Source organism: Pteropus vampyrus, unplaced genomic scaffold (genome assembly GCF_000151845.1).
Source record: "Pteropus vampyrus isolate Shadow unplaced genomic scaffold, Pvam_2.0 Scaffold334, whole genome shotgun sequence".
Classification (NCBI taxonomy): domain Eukaryota; kingdom Metazoa; phylum Chordata; class Mammalia; order Chiroptera; family Pteropodidae; genus Pteropus; species Pteropus vampyrus.
In genome coordinates this window covers 1,155,597-1,175,358 of record NW_011889115.1, presented here as the reverse complement: position 1 = coordinate 1,175,358, position 19,762 = coordinate 1,155,597, and the positions used below count along the sequence as shown (strand labels likewise).

Below are 19,762 nucleotides of genomic sequence, written 5' to 3'. Positions count from 1 at the left end.
TAAGATTAGTACTAGCTGCTAATAATCTTTCTAATATAAAACAAAAGAACACAAATAACAGTGGCTAAAACAAGGTGGAAATTTATTTCTTTTTCATTTAACAGACTTCAGAGATAGTTAGTCCAGAGCTGGTATAGATTCTTTAACATCATCAAGAACCTGCATTCCTTCTCTCTCTCTGCAGAATCATCCTAGGCCATTGCTTCCATACTTAAAGCCATTCTCTTGGTCCAAGATTATCTAAGATGGCTGCAGAAGATGCAACTATGTCATCGACATTGCAGAAAAGAGGGGAGGAGAAGGACACAAGGGCCCATCTCCCATCTAAGAAATTTCTTTTGAGGAATCTTTCTGGAAGTTTCACACTACACTTCTGCTTAACTAGATCTAGCATGGGAAGGCAGGAAATTTAGTATTCTGACTGGGGACACTAGCAACCTAAATAAAACTGAGGTTTTGTAACAAAGGCAAAACTCTTAGAAGATAACTTAGAAAAAAACCTAGGTGACCTTGGGCATGGTGATGACTTTTTACATACAACATCAAGTTCATGATCCATGAAAGAAAAAGTTGATAAGCTAGATTTCATTAAAAATTTAAAACTTCTACAATGTGATACACACTGTCAAGAAATGAGATGAGACAAAAATAAGAGAAATATTTGTAAAAGACACATCTGATAAAAGATTGTTATTCAAAATATACGAAGGACTTTTAAAACTCTTCAATAAGAAACAACCTCATTTAAAAATGGCTAAAGATCTTCAAGGACATCTCATAAAAGAATATATACAGATAGTAAACAAGCATATGAAAAAGTACTCAACATCATGTTATCAGAAAAATTCAAATTAAAAGAACAATGAAATACCACTATACACCTATTCGATTGGCCAAAATCCAAAAAAACTGACATCACCAAATGTTGACTCTCATTCATTGCTTCTGGGAATGCAAAAACAGTTTAGCCACTGTTGGAAGACAGTTTGGCAATTTCTTATAAAACTAAACATACTCATCATATGATCCTGCAATTGTACTTCTTGGTATTTATGTCTACAAAAAAACTTATGTCTACAAAAAACCCTTATGTCTACAAAAAAACTTATGTCTACAAAAAAACTTATGTCTACAAAAACTTATGTCTACAAAAAAACCTGAACATGAATGTTTATAGAGGCTTTATTCATGACTGCCAAAACTTGGAAGCAACCAACATGTCCTTCGGTAGGTAAATGGATAAAGAAACTGTGGTACATCCAGATAATGGAATATTCTTCAGTGCTAAAAAGAAATGAGCTATCAAGCCATGAAAAGACATGGAGAATATGTCTTAAATGTACATTACTAAGTGAAAGAAGCCAATCTGAAAGACTACATACTGTATAATCTAAATTACATGACATTCTGGAGAAGGCAAGACTGTGGAGACAGTAAGAAGATCAGTTGTTGCCAGGGGTTCGAATTGGGGGAAGGGGAAGAGAATAAGCAGACCAAAGAGGGCCCAAATTATACCAGTGTGTGGCCCTATCAGACATAAAAGACGAACTCACTGATATAAAAAAAGAACCACAGAGAGATTATGGAAACAAAATTATCGTACTTAAAATTTTAAATTCAATTAGGCTCAGCTAGAAAGATAAAGCTGAAGTTTTCTAGACAATAGCCCAGAGAGAGAAAGGGGTGGAAAATATGAGAGGTTAAGAGACACAGAATATTAATATCTAATGTAAATCCAAATATGAGTTCAGATAGAAGACAGAGAAAGAGGTTGGACGGAAGCAATATGTGAAGAGGATTTTCCAAAGTTAGTGAAAGATACCAATATACAGACTCAGGAAATTCATTAAATCCTAATGGAAACAAATAAAATATACCTACAATTGGGCACACTGTAGTGAAACTGCAGAGCACAAAAGACAAAGAAAGAACTTAAGGACAACACTGGAGAAACATGGATTACCTATCAAGAACAACAGTTAGACTAATAGCTGTTTTATGGTCATAGACAAAGGAAGACCAGAGATATAATATGTTTGACAAGAATTATAAATATTAATTTGCACATCCAATGAAATTATCTTTAAAGAGCAAGGACAAAAATATATTTTTCAGACAAATAAAAATGAGCTGGTTTGTAACTAGCTACCCTTGCTAAAGGAAATTTTAAGGGATTCACTTCAGGAGGTGGTAAAGTGATACAAGATGAAAGGTTTGCAATGCAAGAAAGAATGAGCAATAAAAAATTGGTTAAAATGTAGATCAATCTAAATAAATACTAAGTGTAAACATTAATAATGTATAAGCTATATGGATAAAAACTATCCATAGAATTAGGATATTGATTAAAAGTTAGGAAGTGTTGATCAAAGTTAAAGTGTTTTATATATTGTTTGAGAGAAAGATAAATTAGATTGATTTTCTTTAGATTTTATATGTTAATTACAAAAAAATAGAATAGAATGTATAACTTCACGGGAGACATAAATGGGCCAGAAATAACACGCCTTAGGGCAGTGAAAATTATATGATACCATAATGAAGATATTTTTTAAATACCTAATAAAACAAGTATAAAATTCTGTAACTATGTTAATAGATGTTAACTAAATATTGTGTCAGTCATTTTGCAATACATTCAAATATCAAACCATTATGTTGTACACCCGAAACTAATATACAACGTTGTGTGCCAATTATACCTCAATTTTATATATTTACACATATATATCCCTATTATATATATATTCCAATTTTTGCAAATGGGCTTTGTATGTGTTGGTTGGGGCATGCCTTCAAAATTTAGCCAGTTTACAACTCTGCCTTACTCCTCACTTTCTACTTGCACACAGCCTAAACGTCAGCCAGAGGTGATTGCTTAGGGCCTTTTGGGGTCTTTTCTGAGAATGAGCTTAGCTTTGTGCATGTACTTGTCCTTCCAGATTCCCAGGAACATGTAGGGGCTTTTCAAAATGCTTATTTCCCAAAGCATCTCATTCCTTAATCTTCGCTCTCAACTTTTAGGTTAGTTTATTGCTTGCCCTAACTTCACTGGTGAATTCTATCAAACATCTTTTTTCTCTGTGTGTTTCATTTTAGACAGTTTCTATTACTGTCATCAAGTTCATTAATGCTTTATTCAGGAATGTCTAATATGTTGTTAATACCACACAGTGGATTTTTTGCAAATCTCAGACATTGTAGTTTTCACCTCCAGTGGTATGATTTGTGTCTTTTTTTATACCTTCCATGTTTCTGTTCAGTCTTTCCTCTAGCTTCTTGAACATACAGAATACCATCATATTAACTATTTAATGTTGTTTTCTATTAATTCATTTCTAGAGAACTCTCGTGATCTAAAGAGGGTCCATCTCGAATCTACGGTTGGTGTCATTTAATTGATTTTTCACCTCTTATTACCTAGGGTTGTACTCTCCTGCTATTTTGCATCCCTGCTAAATTTTTATTGGATGCCAGATATTGTGAATTTTTACCTTTATTGGTCCTGGATATTTTTGTATTCCTACAAATATCCTTGAGCTTTGTTCTAAGAAATAGTTAAGTGACCTGAAAATAGTTCGATCCTTTTGGGTCTTGTGTATAAGTTTCTCTAGGTAGAACTAGAGCAGCATATAGTCTAAAGTTAATTTTGCCCCACTGGTGAAGCCACCCCCTTCTCAGTTTACTACCTGATTCCCTATGAATTATGAGATTTTTCTGCTCTGGCTGGTGAAAATCGGAATTTGTCTCATTCCTGTTTGATCACTGAATATTGTTTCTTCTAACCCTTTAGAATGGATCCTTTCTTTGGTCTGGAGAAGTTTCCTCACTGACACACATGTACTGATCACCATGCAACTGCAGTTCAAGATGGACCCTCTTTAGATCACGAGAGTTCTCTAGAAAAACTTTAAATCGGCTTTCTCCACAGAGACCCTCTACCTTGCAAACTTAATGACTTTTATCAGGGATTGTACCTCTCTGAAAAATATTTAGAATTTCTTTGTCACCAAGGTCGTAATCAATTTTTGTAAATGTCTCAAATTTTTTTTTTCTTCCATAAAGTGTTCTACCTTCTCTGTGTGTGCTGGGAAAACACACCATTCTCAATCTGTGGCTTATGGTATAAACTCTAGGCTCTGAATTTCTAGGGCTCTTAGCCTTGTGAGGCTCAAAATCCTATTCTCTCTCCAGGTTATCTCTTTTATCAGTTTTATAGGGCTTGTTTTTGAAATAAAATCCAAGAATTTGGCTCTTTGTTCTTGCTGGGTTCCTTTCTGTCTTTGCTTCACTGAGGTAAACATTCTCAAACCCGGAGTCTAGTTTTAATAGTACAAGATCTGCAAGGTAAAACAGAATTGCCAAGAAGGAAAATTTTCTATAACAGTTCAAAATACTAGCCCATTACACATTTTATTAGTAGTAGTAGTCATCTCATTACATGGCTTAATTCTTTAGCTCTTTGTGCAATGCAGGGAAATATTGTCTTTAGAGTCTAAAAGAATTGTCACTGCTAGCCACTTCCAAGTTGGGTTATGTGGAACAAGTTACTTAAACTCTCTATTATCTCATTTGCGAAAAAGGAATAATGATATGTGGCCTGTGAAGATTAAATTAGTTATTATATATAAAGTCCCTGACACCATACATGATATATAACAGCACCTCAATAAGTGTTAGACTTTAGTAAGAAAATATTTTTAGTGTCAAAAGAATTCTTTTTTTTAATTAAGTTTATTGTGGTAACATTGGTTAATACAATTATATAATTTTCAGGTGTACATTATAATTTGACATCTGTATTCTATTGTGTGTTTACCACTCAAAGTGGAGTTTCCTTCAGCTACCATATATTTGATCACCTTTACTCAATTTGCCCTCCCCCTACTCCCCTATATTTGACCCCCTTTACTCTGTCTACCTCCCCGCTCCTCCCCCTACCCTTTGGTAACCACTAGTCTATAGTCCATGTCCATGAGTCTGTGTTTGTTTGTACTGTTCATTTGTTGCTTTTAGGTTTATATCTTGCATATAAGTGATATCATGTGGTTTTCAACTTTTTCTGCCTGCCTTATTTTGCTTAGCATGATTAGCTCAAGGTCCATCCATGTTGTCAAAAATGGCAGTATTTCATCTCTTCTAATGGCTAAGTAATATTCCATTGTATATATGTACCACAGCTTCTTTAGCCAATCATCTATTGTAGGACACTTCGATTGCTTCCATGTCCTGGCTACTGTGAATAATGCTGCTATGAACATCGGTGTGCAAATATCTCAAAAGAATTCTTTAAGTGACTCAAATATAGGCTGAGGCTTTATTTGGTTGATAGGCATCAGGGAACACCTAAAGATGAGGTGACTTCTCGACTGAAACAAGGTCAGGGTTTTTCCAAGATATGGGAAAGTATGGGTCCTTGTGATTTTGGTTTAGAAAGCAGGTTATTTGTTTTTACTCTAACTGAAACTAGAGATTGGAGGTCACTCCCATTTTCATGCCCCTGCTCAGGGTTAGCCGGTACAATCCTAATAACCATCGGAATACTGTCTGAGAATTGTCTGAGAATTGTTTCTGCAAGCTATATAACTTATTAGCTAGTCAGAGTTCATAGGACAGGGGTGGTAGACAGCAAAAAGAAAGAAAAGGAGGCAACAATAGAAAGCAAAGGAAAAACTAGAGATGCTCAGTCATGTTTGTTTTAGACCTTTTACAAAGGGAAGCAAATTAAGGAATGTTGGAGATACATTTCCAATATGTTAATGAGAATTTACTTATAGTCAAGAGAGAGGCAACCAAAACATCAGAGGAAAAAAATTATTTTATCCTTGATCCGAGACTAACTTCTTAATATAACTTTATGATTACAAAAGTAATAAATTTTAAAAATAAAACAAGTATAGAGAAGAAAAAAACATCACCCAAGATAACTATTATTAACCTTTTGGATTATATCTCTCTGTTTTTTCCATGCATTTTTAACTTAGATATATCTACTCCCTCATTATCTGGTTCTGGAGTCCTAAAGAATATTTCTCCATTTACTTCCCTCTTCAAATTCATTCTCATTCTCTTACTCATGGGTGCGCGCGCTCTCTCTCTCGCTCTCTCGCTCTCACTCTCGCGCTCTCTCGCGCGCTCTCTCTCTCACTCTCGCGCTCTCTCTCTCCTCTCTCAAAAACAAAAACAAAAAAGTATATAACAACAATAACAAAAACCTTTAGTAAGCAGATAGACCTCACTGAAGACATATTGGTAGGCTTTCTCCACAAATAAATAATTTAGAATCTGCCTTAGACATTTTTATTTTCTCAAACTCCTCCTTCATATAGCCTGCCCAACTTCCTGTGTAGCTCCCCTTTCCTGGCTCTGCTTTTACTCTTCCCTCCCTGTAGCGCTCTGTTCTAGCTCCCACATTCAAACCTACATACACAAACCCATCATGGAGATCAACAAAACCAAGGGCAGTTTACCAACTTTTGAACTTGAACATCCAGCTTGGGGTCTTAAGCCTCACTCTGAGTAGCTTATTAAGGTATTTTCTCCATATAAGTAGTATAGGACTCTCCCCAACAGGTATTTTGGTAAATAATATTTTCTCCATATTATTACACATATACATACTCATTCACACATGCATTATTTTTTCTTTTACAAAATTAGTATTATCCTATTTATAAAGTTTTACATCTTACTTTTGCAGTCTACTTGATATAGTGAGCATTTTTCATTTTATTATAGATTCTTCATAAATACTATTTTATAGCTACATAAAATTCCATCATACAATAAACCACAATGTTATGCATTAGGTTGTATCATATGAAATCAATGATTTTGTATGTCAATAACAATCAAACATCAGCATTTGCATATGGTTCAATCTAATAACTATTCCCCTACTATTGGGCAATTAGAATGTTTTCCCATAATAATTAATGCTATAAGTATCCTTGTACACAAATATTTGATGTTATCTCTGGCTAATATTTTAAGCCCTATTCCTAGATGTGAGATTAAACGAGGTCAAATTGTATAAATAATAATAAAAATAATACTTACCATAAAGATTGTACCAAATCTCTGGTATTTCAGGAGTATCTCCATCTTAACATATCCTGGACAGTATTATTGTTACTAAATATTTGAGACTCAACAAATAGTATTTCATAATTATTTGATTGTTGGTGAGAATAACCAATTTTTCATTTTCATTCACTATATATAATCTTAGTTGTGTGTGTAATTCTTCTAATGATGTCCTGTGCCCAGTTTTTCGATTAGTATTATTTTCAAAATAAGGATCCTAATCCTTTGTTTATCATATTTGCTGCAAAAACTTTATGGCAATTTGACATTTATCTTTTAATTTAAGGATTGGCGGGGAGGGCATACAGAAGCTTTAACTTTTAATGTAATCCATGCAATCCCATCTATTTTTTTATATTTAAATAGTCCCTTAAGGCCAGAAGCAACTAGACATTTCTTCATCACATTTACATAATAAAAACTATCTTTATTCTAAAACTGTACCCCGAATGTAAATGTCATGGTTCACGATATTAAAGCAGATAAACAAATATGAGTGTATCTGTATATTTCCTCATTATAGAATCAAAAAAATTCAAAACCCATGTTCTAACAGTAGAGCAGAAAACACTAACAATTCTATCCTAGATACTAACATCTTCCTCCAACTCAAGTATTATTAAATTCATGCCATGGCATAGTTTCAAGATAACTTATTCTAGGATAACTTTTGGTCCTAAAAAAAAAATTAAAAGTTCACATAATTTTCTTTTTTTCCTTTTTTTTTTTTTTATGCCTACAGCACCTGATCTTACTAGGTAGTCTCCCATCCAAGTACTAACCAGGCCTGACCCTGCTTAGCTTCCAAGATCAGACAGGATAGGGTATGTTCAGGGTAGCATGGCCATAGACAGCTCATGTAATTTTCTATGCTAGAAAAGTAATTAATTGTCCTAGCTGAGCATTACTCTTTATTTTTTCCCAAACCATGTACGTGACTTGTTTTCAACATAGTGAGTCTGTATATTACTTCTAACAGTACATGAGTCCTACATTACAGAACCATTAATCAATACCCCCAAATCCCTTTCTACTCAGTTTTCCCAAACTTAAAAAATCAAGATTTAATATTTAAGATCATGATTTCTGTACCATAGGAAAAATAAAATACATGACAATCCTCTAAAAATAAAATACTTTCTAACCTCATAAAAGTACAGAGATACTATTTACAACAAAATTTTAAATCTTTACATAATTGTATTATATATTCAAAATGTCAAAAGTCTTATTATTTATGCTGCCATATATAATCAACAAGTAGTAAAAGAATGGCATGGATGAATCTACAAAATATAATACTTGCTTAAGTTCATCTACCACTTCAAATTCATAGAGCTTCCCAAAAAGCCATTTTTCTATATGTAATTCACCACAGGAAAATGATCTTTAAAATTATATTCTCTAAAGAGTTCATCAGGAATAAAAAAGAAAACTTTCATCAGTAAGTATTATTTCCACTGATCTCCTACACTGTTACTTTAAGATGGGCTGAACAAAGGTAAATTCTGCATTTTACACTTACCAAATCTAGAAATAAAGATAAAATTCTATCCAACACAAAAATAAGCAAAATTTACTTTAAATCTTAAGACCTAGTAATCTAATAAGTCTCCTAACTGGAAAAACTAGAATGTAAATTTAATATAAGATAAAATGCGGAAAAAATCACATCTGAGTGGAATATTTTCAACCCCAAAATAAATCACTATGCAATTTAATTCCATTTTAATGTATCTATTGTATAAGTAAGAGCTTCAGAGATAGACAGAAAGTATTAGGCCACCATCATTACCCAAAGGCAAAAGAGATATTTAGCCCTTTCAAGTAGCTGTGGTTCTACTGTTCTAAGAACATGTGATGTCTCAATTCTACTTGGAAAGCACTGTGGTCTCTGAGGTGATATTTAGAAAGAAATAGAATCCAACAATAACTACACAGTCATTTAGTTTTACTTTATGGTTTACTGTTTGTTGTTTTAATGTTTAAAAAAGGGAACATTTTAGAACGCACCACTGATTATAAACAAAAATGTATGCTAATCTGTGTATTTAAAACCTAAGTGTAACTCTACCCACAAATGGTGGTTAGACAAATGGTAATAACCAGATCTTTATTTCACCCTTTAGTTCTGGTCCCAGTTCTGCTACTAATTAGATCATTAGACATGTAACTTTGGATGAATCATCTAACCTCTGTGAACTTAAACTTCCTAATATATAAAATGAAGATTTTGGACTACATGATTTCAAATGAACTTCTATACATAATATGATAATCTTAAAACTATACTCCATTCACTAAACATTCACTGAACATCCATTATATTCTAGGCACCAAGCTCAATGTTGACTATCAAAAATCAATTCTACCATTTATTGAAGATTTATATGATGGGCACTGTAACATATGTTTTACATACTCTTTCTCATTTATTTTAATCTCCACGATAGTTTTGGGAAATAGATGTTATGATAGCCTATTTTATAGCCAAAAAATCGAAAGCTAAAAGGTTTCAATAACAGCTAGTTAGTATAAGAGCCAAGATTCAAACTCAGGGAGCTCTGACTTTCAATCCCATGTTTAACCAGAGAATTATGCTGCCACCAAGGAGCTTATGGCCCAATATTTCTCAAAATGTAATGCTCAAATCACCTGCATCAGAATTACTTGGGGTGCTTAATTAGAACGCAGATATTCAGGCTCTATTCAGGTTCTAGTGAAAACAATTATCTCTGTAGCAGAACCTCTATTTTAAAGAAGTGATTCTGCTCAACTGATATTTATGCACACTAATTCCGAAACCTACTATATATCACTCATAATTTGTCTACATTAATTAATTAAATATTTAATGAATGACCACTATGTACAAGTTGTACTATGCTAGGCACTGTCAGATGCATTGCTGTATGAGACATCTGTGTTGGATTGCAAGAAAAACACTTGACAACAAAACACATACAAATATCTACAGTGCAGAACATTTGTGAAATCCTTGAGATCTTACCTTAACTGCTATAATTGCTGCTCTGTATCTGCTTTTATATTGTTTTATTTATGCATGTATTATCTTTGTTTCTATTCATTTTTATTTTCATTTGTTCTTCTGGAAAATATTATTAAGTGCCTACTGAGTGCTAAACATTATGTGGACACTAGGACTATACTGGTAAACAAAAATCAGACTCAGTTCCTTCACGGAGCTTTTGGCTTAGCAAGGGAAATATCCATTAATCTAATAATCACACAAATGAAAACATAAATCCGACAAATGTAGTAAGTGTAAATTACTACTATAATACATGACATAAAGAAAAGGCACACTTGGCTAAAAGAACTTAAAAAAGAAATTTGGTCAGAGAAGTCAGGGAAATCTTCTGTAAGACAACAACTTTTGAATTAAGACCTGAAAGATATGTAAGCAATAATTAAGTGAAAGGGGAAGAAAAAGAATTAAGTATCCAGGAAAAGAGTACAGCATGTGAAAATACATTTGTGGTAGATGGGTACATGGCAAAAACAAAGGATTGATAAACAGCAAGTAAAATGAGTAGAGAGAACGAAAACATGCTAAAGAAGTCATTAGAGGTCAGTGTAGGGCTTTGTAGGCCACATGAGGAATTTTGTCTTTATCCTAGAAACAATGGCAAAGCAATGACGGATATACTGGTTATTCTCCATTTGTTCTGCTCCGCCCCCAGACCCAGTCTCCACTTAGAGCCCTGGTAGACTGAAACCATGAAACCATTAACTGCATCACCTGGGCTCCTTGTCAGATGGCTTCTATTTATACTTCTCCAATGGGGAGCACCTGCAGGAGACTGGCAGAAAGAAAGAAAGTCAAAGTGTTTCTTCTCCACTCTCATTCTGCTTTGGAGTTTCAGCTCTAGTAGTGGTTGCATCCCTGAACAATGGCTCCTGCCCAGCAGGCACTCCTTGAGTTCCGGGCTCAGGCTCTGATAACATTGTTTCATCCTTTTGTCCCTTCAGGCCTGGGAATGGTAACGGCTTCCTCCTGTTCCTGGTTTCCGGATGGCTCAGAATTCCTTGTTGATTTTCTTAACTCTGCCCACATCTCCTTTTATTAAAGCCTTTTCCTCTGAGTGGAATAGTTTCCTGCTGGGACCATATCAAATGAGGCATTCAATCCTTAGGGCCTAGTAAGAAGATCTGCACAAAGTGACACCAATAAAAATTTGGTAACTGAATGACCAGATTAATTTACTCTAGTCATAGGACACTCCATGGAATTTTCTTTTGCCTCTATTTTCACTACTTTACTCTTAGTAGTTGGCTTTCTTAATTACTAAAAGATTCTTGGAAAACTAATGCCATTACCGTCATACAGATTTCTTGCCATCCAAAGGATTAGGGTGAACAAGGCCTTTGTACTGTAAACATGAAAAACATGAAACTGGATCAGAGAGACGTAAATTTAGTTCTTTGCTCTGCCACTTAATAGTAGTATGTCCCTAGGATGTTCTATAAACTCTCTGAATCTCTGTTTCCTATGCAAAATGGAAATATTAGTACTTATCTTGCAAGATTCTCGTGAATATTAAATAAAAAATGTGAAGGGACTGATAGAAAGTACTTAATAAAGTGGTAGCTACTATTACTATTACATTTAGTTAATCTAACATGAAAAAGAAAAGTTCTTAAAATTGACATATATTCATGGTTTTTAAAAACAGTATAAAGTATAAAGTAAAAAGTAAAAGCCCCATTCTTTCCTTTACTTCCCAATTCCACTTCTCAGAGTGCTTCTCTTAAAAGCTAGATATGTAACTTTATAGATATTTTCTATACATATAGACTGCATTTGGAAAACGAAGGAATAAATCATACATGTTAGGAAAGGGAAGAATCAGCACTCCTCCTTTCTGACTGAGATATTCAGAAGCGTGTGTACATCACGACAATCCCAAAAAAATTCAGACACCACCCTAATATCAATGCAACTTGCAAGAAAAGTACAATTTTGAAAATAGAATGAGCAGATTGTTATTTTCTCTGGCTAGAGAATTACTTGAACTAATCTAGGACAGGATAGTGAATACTTCTGATTCTTAATACCAACACTTCATGGAGCTGAAAAAAGAGGAAATAAAGCTCATTGTCCTAAAAGTACTGGGACATATGGGGACACTGTCAAGAATGGTTCTGATCATTCTACTCGGAACCTAAAGACTCAAGTTTCTTTCATCAGCCTACAGTAGTAATTTCCAATCACTTACTGCAAAAAAAGTGAAGTATCAACTTGCCATGAGTCAACATATTAAAGCAATGTTTTCAAAGTGTAGCCTGCAGACTACCTGCACCATAATCATTCAGCATACTTATAAAAAAGACACACCTCTATATCAGAATCTCTGGAAAGAAGGCCCAGGGATCTCTCCTATAACGTATGCCTTAGGAGATCCTTAAGCAGCTTAAAAGACTGAAAATGAACTCTTTAAGGTAAATAAGAAACATTAAGAGTCAAATAACATATACACATATGGTCCTTTGAATGTTTAGAGCAAAAAGACAACTTCTCTCCCTTTTCCCTACCATTTTAATTCCTACCTCTTCCCCAGGCCCCAAGCTAATCAATAATCATATTTTATAGTTTCTTTCTAATGGGTTATATATAAATCACTACCTTCATTTCCATTCCTACTGCTCTATGCCAAGTCCTTTTCATCTCAAACAGGATTACCTTTTCCTTTATAATAACCTTTTTCTCTTCCAATTCATTCTGTATACTAAATTAATGTTTGTAAAACTCCATTTTTATCTTTTCTTTGTACAAAAGCTTTCAGTAGCACCAAATGATTAAAAAATAAAGTTCACAAAGCTTAGATTGTCAGTCAAAGTCTCCCACATGTGACCCCATGTTAAATTTCCAGGTTTATTTCTCATTCTTCTCCCATACTAACCCTCCACATTAGTCAAGCTAGCTTTATTAGATTCCTGTGTGTGGCAAAGGCAGCTAGATGATCATTAAATATCTTTTCCTTTCTGAGCACAGTTCGATTACATTTCTCAGCCTCCCTTGCTGTTTGAAGTATGTAGCTGGCCATGTAACTGAATCTTAGCCAATGGAATGTAAGCAGAAATGATAAATTCCATTTCTAGGACAAAATTTTAATTACCAAGTGTACTCTTCCACACTTTCCCTATTTACCTGAACTAAGAGATGGTTGAGCTGCAAAAAAGCCTGGATTCCTGATACATTATATGATAGCAACTCACCAAACAGCTCCAACCAGACAAAGACTTGGACAGTTACATGAAAAATAAAGTTCTATTGTGCTTGAGAGATATGGCATTTTTAGAAATAAAGGCAATGATTTATAACCCTCTCAAAAGGAAGACTCTACAGACTATAATGATTAATTAGCTAAGGGGAATAAGGAAGAGGACTCCAAAGTAGCAGAGAGAAAAGGAGGCAAAGGGGGCCAAACCTTTTTTTGCTCAAGACTTCAGAGGAATGTGTGAGTGGTGCACTATGTGTTACTATAACCTAGAATGGCCTTATTAAACACACCTTGTGGATTCCTACATATGATCTTTGGCTCATAGAATCTCCCTGCTGGAAAGTTCTTTATAATATACTAAATCCCAGTTCAATCCCTTTCCTCCTTAATGTCTTCAACCAGTTAAGCTCACAGATCTCTTCTTCTATTGGACTTCTATAATATATATGGTGCTATAACCATTTATTATATATCTAACTCATATTATCTTGCATTTTTAAACTTTTCATGTAAAAATATCTTTTCTTCATTCATATTAAAAAATCCTTAATGGCAGGAATTGTTCTTCAAAGATCTGAATATTTTCCAGAGTTTTTGTATCTAGCTGAACATTAGTGCTTAATAAATATACGTTGAATAGATTTGAGTGAGTCACTTTTGGGAAAGTAAAAGAAAAATCTTCCAGGAGAAGTTGCTTTAAATTATTGTTAGAACAAAGTAGGAGTATATACAACCTTAAATATAAAAAATAAAATACATAAATATATAATACATATATACTCTCAAAAGGAAGTCTAGCGGGAAGTCTGAATTTAGGCACTAGCCCTAACTCCAAAAATAAACCATTTGACCCAAGCAAATATCAACCTGCTTGCCTATGACAGAGTGATATGTGAGAGGAAATCTGAATTATAAGTTAAACCTAAAATGCCCCTGTGACCACTAAAGAAATCAAGACTACTCAACTGAGCACTTAGATCAGTGCTATCCAATAGAACTTTCTGTCATGCTGGAAATGTTCATTGTCTGGCCATTACCTACACATGACTATTGAGAATTTGAAACATGGCTAAGTGAGACAAAAACTAAACTCTGAATTTTATTTAATGTTTGTTCATTTAAATTCAATTTAAATAGCCACATGTAGTTAGTGGCAACCACATTGAATTGCATATACCTAAATGTTTTGCTTTCCTTGAAATACACTTGGATTAATTGATAAACTTGTGAGTTTTCTAATTTTATAAATTTTATTCACTATTAATTATTTATTATGCTATAGCTTCTAGTAATGACTTTACTTTGAAAACATAGCATTCTTCAGAAGCCAACTAAAACTGAGACCTAGTGACCTACTTCCCTAATGTAGATCAAGGACAAAAACCTATTACAATTCCAGGGCTCCTTAAACTATAACATACTGTGTTAACAACTCCTCCATTATATATTCTAAACAGAGAATAAACTTTTCAAATGTGACATATATTTTTTCCTATTATTGACTTTCATTCCAATCAATATGGCCTATGAATGCCTCAGAAATATGGTGCAGCAAAACAAAGTAACATGAACATTCAATAACATGAGAATGCGGTTCTACCTGAAATAAGATCAAAAAAGCGCATGTTTGGAAAAAGATACTAATTAAAAGTTTTCTAAAATAACATAGATTATCTGGCTCCCATAGTTAGTTTAAATTTAAATATTTAAGGAATTTTTAAAAATTAAAGTGTTTTTGAAACTTGAAAATATTTTATTAATAATTTGAGAAAGTTCACAAATGAACAAACGAAAAAGTTAAAACTGATGGATTATTTGTCTAATTGTATTTTTAATTACATCAATAATGTATACTAATGTTCATGCAATTTTGCTAGCCACAATACATATCAAAACAAACTCTCAAATCCTTGTTATCTAGGACTTTATATTCTAAAGAAAAGCTTCCATGTGTTTTTTAAATGCTATACTGTTGTTTATTAGGAGAGGTAACTTTTCTAAATTGCTTCAACCTTTCTATGAAATAAAAGTATTTGTCCATGTACTAGCAAGTAATGAGTATGCTACTTGGGAAGAACACGGTGACTACGTAAACTGTTAAATATACTCAATATTATTTCCTGAATCAAACCATTGGGAAGCACTTCTACAAACATCAGAATGCCCTTCTTACAGATCTTTTTCTAGTCCAAAGATACTGGCTAGCTTTAAAATTTAGTCAGTTTTTTCCATTAGTATCCCTCATTCCTTCTGGGTATGAAGAATTTGGAAAACTCCCCATGCTAAGCCTAATGGCCAGCCTTCTTGTTTTCCTGAGTCCCCAAACTTCTGAAGGTATTTGATGTCCCAGGCACTTTCAAAAAGCCTGTGTTGTACTGTAATATTTTATGAACAAGGAAAGAAAAATCCTGAATATTGTATTTTACATCTCAACTGAAATAGTCCATGTCAAAGAAACTACCTATGCAATAAACATACGTATAAAATTCTTGCCCACATATCTCTTTAAGGAAAAGGTTTCCCTTGAACATTTAGCAAATAAATAAATATTAAAAAAACAATTATTATAAGGTCACAAATGGCATGAAATTTGAGTTTGCTTCCCTGCAGCATTAAAAATGTACCTTATGTGTCTGTATTTTAACAAGTTACAAAGTATGTGCATAAAATGTGTTTTCCTACACACTAATCAAATCACACTGATCAGTGTGATACAATACATGGAAAATACATAGGTTATAAATGTGGATTAATGATCATGAGGGTATCACAAAATATTTCATATGCTAATGTTATATGATCAAATTAGAATCTTAAATTGGTTAATGTAAGATTCTCAGAACACCTGGTAATAAAAACATTATTATTTTTATGAGTGTATAATGTCTCTTGACTGCCAGAAACATTCTTTTAAATTTTTGTTTGATTAAAAAATGGCTGGTGAATATTTTTTATGAAAAAGACTATTCAAAATAGAAAAAGACCTCTCTGCCAACTTCCAGCCTAGAGGAATTTTTAATTACAAAGACTTATTTAAATTACAAAGATTTTTTTCACTTTGGCATTTCTCAGAGTGTTTCATAATAATATAAACTAGAAAGTATAAGGGAATGCTAGTGGAAAGCTCGAGTGCTATAAAACAAATTTGATATATCTTTGACTTTTACTTCTCTCTCCACAAAAACAAACTTACTTTGTACTTATTTGTTTATTTCATCTTTTTTACAATGTGCTAAATCTGATAGCTTATTTTTTAAATTTTTTCCATGGAGAATCACTTGTGAGTTACAGCACAGAGGAATTTGTATTTCTCTCAATAATATCATTCTGTAATACACCTTGCAAATAATTTTCACATATCTATAATGTTCTATTTTTCTCTCACTAGCAGGTACTCAATAAATACTTGTTAAATGGATGAATAGATAAAGCTTGGTGAAGTGTCCTAACTTCTATCAATTATACTTCAACCTTAACCTCCCAACTCTGAACAGCTTCTATATCAAACCAACAAGTCTAATCTACTATTGAAGCCACAGTCAATTATACTCAGAATCAATTACACAAAGATCAATGCAATAAAATTCCTCTTAGAATTAAATGCTAAAGAAGAGTTTGTATCATTTGAGAAACAGATACCTTTCCTTTTTATTAGATAACAATACTATGATTGTCATTTATTTTGATTTGTCTAGAAGCCTAAAACCAAATGTACTCAATTCAATTAAATGATCTCTAATTTATTACCTGAAAATAATTTACTTTGTTTCAAGAATTACAACGAGTTTCCTTTCATAAGTATATGGAAACCTACTATTTGCAAAGTACTATAATATATAAGACATGGCCCCTACTCTCCCACTTACATTTCTGTTGTTCATTACGAAGCAAAAAATGCAAAAGACCAAACGGGTAGTAGAATGGCAACAAGCTAAGCAAACAATAGCAACCTTTAAAAAAATAAGTAACCATTTTTTAAACATCTTTACATCAAGCACTTTGGTGGACATTACATTCGGCACCACGACAACCTTGCAAAGTAGTGTATGCTCAGGGTAGTGTAAGGAAACAGACTTAGCACAGGACTTGGCACAGAGAAGGTATTCCATAAATAATCTGTTTAATGAATAAAGTCTAGTGAGGTGCCCTAATGACACAGGGACAAAGTTAAGGGTAAGACATTATATATACCTTAAGTTTCCTACAAAATATCCAAATTCATAGTTCATAGGTTAATAAATCTAGATCAGATTCTTCCAAATTTAAAGGTGGACTTTATAAAACATAGAACAGGATTCAATTCTCCCAGGATGCAAAATTATAGGGAATGTTGGGGAAGATAAAAAAAAAATTGAATTTTCCGACAACAATATTCAAATACTATCTTGACAGCTTTTTAAAAAAATTATTTAATAACAAAAAAATCCATTTGACATGAAGCAAACTGAAAGAAACTAGAGATCATCTAGTTTTCCATCGAACCCTCTGCTCATACTCATAAAGAAATAGGCAGTTCTCTATATAATATGATAAAAGCATTCCCTTCTACCTCTTAGAGAAAAAAGTCGAACTTTCTAATCAGATGTCTAAATTCCATCATTAATATCTTTGTGTTAAACAGTGCCTTTTTCTTATAGACTTGTTTAAAAATAAAAGATCTTGAAAGGAGAATAGCCTGACATTCCTAACCTCTTAGAATAAATCAGTTGATCAGATCTCAGAGTAACTGATAGAAAAGGACTGGGTGTCTGATGGGATGGTGATGCTGAAGGAAGAAAAAGAACAAGAACAAGGACCATGAATGCCTGAACAACTGAAAACAAAGGAATAGGTCATGAATATCACTTTCTCTCACTTCCCCTCCTATCTTTTCAATCCCTATCCTTTTCATCTACTTAAACTCTCTTATACTTATTTTCTTTTTTCCTTCAACCACCTCTGACACATCCAATTTATTCTCTAGTTTATAGCTCTCACACCCACTTTCTTTCTTTCAAAGTAAATTATTTGCAGCCACACAGAGGACTATCTCTAAAGTGAAATTTATCTGTAGATTTTTCACTCTTCCTTTAAGCACCTGTTGTCCTCGTATTGCCAGTCTTAACTTCTCTCTCTAATTTCCAGAAATTTCCTATTCAAAAATAAGAAAGGAAAATCCTACTTAAACACTCCAAAATTGTCCCATTTATCTGCCACCTGACGACCCATGGTTTCTTCATGACATCTTCCTTATCCTCAAAATCTCCTTTGATTTTCCTTTCCTCACTCCTTCTACCCATATCTTTCCAGAACTCTCATAGAATGCTTTGAAAGCATTTACCTAACAATTGTATTGAGATATATAATTCACATATCATACAATTCACCCCTTTAGAGTGTTAAATTCAATGGAGTTTAATATATAGTTGTTCCTTTGTATCCACGGGGGCATTTGTTCCAGGACCCCTATGGATACCAAACTCCACAGATACTCAAATCCCTTATATAAAATAGTGCAGTATTTGCACATAAGCTACACACATCTTCTGGTATACTTTAAATCATCTCTAGGTTACTTATAACACCTAATACAATGTAAATGCTATGTAAATAGTTGTTATATTGAATTGTTTAGGGCATAATGACAAGAGAAAAAAGTCTGTACATGTTCAGTACAGCTGCAATCATAGACTTAACTACAAAATACACATCAGCAACAAAACATTTTTTTTCTTAAATTTTCGATTCAGTTTGTTGAATCTACAGATGCAGAACCTGCAGATACAGAGGGCCAACTGTACTCAGAGCTCTGAAGCCATCACAACAATCAGTTTTAGGATAGCTTTATCACCTCCAAAAAAGAAACCAGATATCCATTAGCAATCACTCCCCATTTTCCCCTCCCCACCTCCTGTCCTAGGCAACCACTGATCTTTCTGTCTCTACAGATTTGTCTATTCTGGACATTTCATATAAATGGGATCATTCAATATGTAGGTTTTTGTGACTAGCTTGAACTTCCAAAAATTTTGCTTGTATTTTTCTTTTGCTTCTCATTTTTATTTCCTTGTTACTAATGTACACATTTTATCTTTCTGCTAGACTTAAGTTCCTTGAAGGCAAAAGTGTGCTGGGAACACTCTCAATGACTAACACCGTCCCATATATATAGTAGGTACTTGATAAAACTATATTGAAAATAAATGTAAGGATGAGTTTTTATCACTGTAACTTCTTTTTTATTATTTTTCCTTTTTAACTTATTGATCTTACTCTTCCCATGTGACTTTTTATTGTGAATCATTTTCTTTCTACATGAAAAGTACACAATAAAGAAAATAATTATAGACCATAATTACTGATTAGAGAAATAAAGAGGTCGTAATACTAGAGAATTAGGGGAAAGAAAGGTCCCAGAATCCCAGATAACCTATATATTAATATAATATATG

At 33.3% G+C, this 19,762-nt stretch overlaps 1 long non-coding RNA gene and 1 pseudogene across 1 annotated transcript in view; both read right to left on the bottom strand.

Moving 5' to 3' along the window:
• Nucleotides 1-7,819: 7,819 nt before the first annotated feature.
• LOC111730755 lies at nucleotides 7,820-7,938 on the bottom strand (annotated as a pseudogene).
• A 3,197-nt stretch (nucleotides 7,939-11,135) lies between these two features.
• The window catches only part of LOC111730749, a 31,942-nt gene continuing 23,315 nt past the window's right edge, over nucleotides 11,136-19,762 (bottom strand). The window contains exon 3 of the long non-coding RNA XR_002776811.1: nucleotides 11,136-11,205. This is a non-coding gene — a long non-coding RNA (uncharacterized LOC111730749). The remainder of the gene's footprint in view (nucleotides 11,206-19,762) is intronic.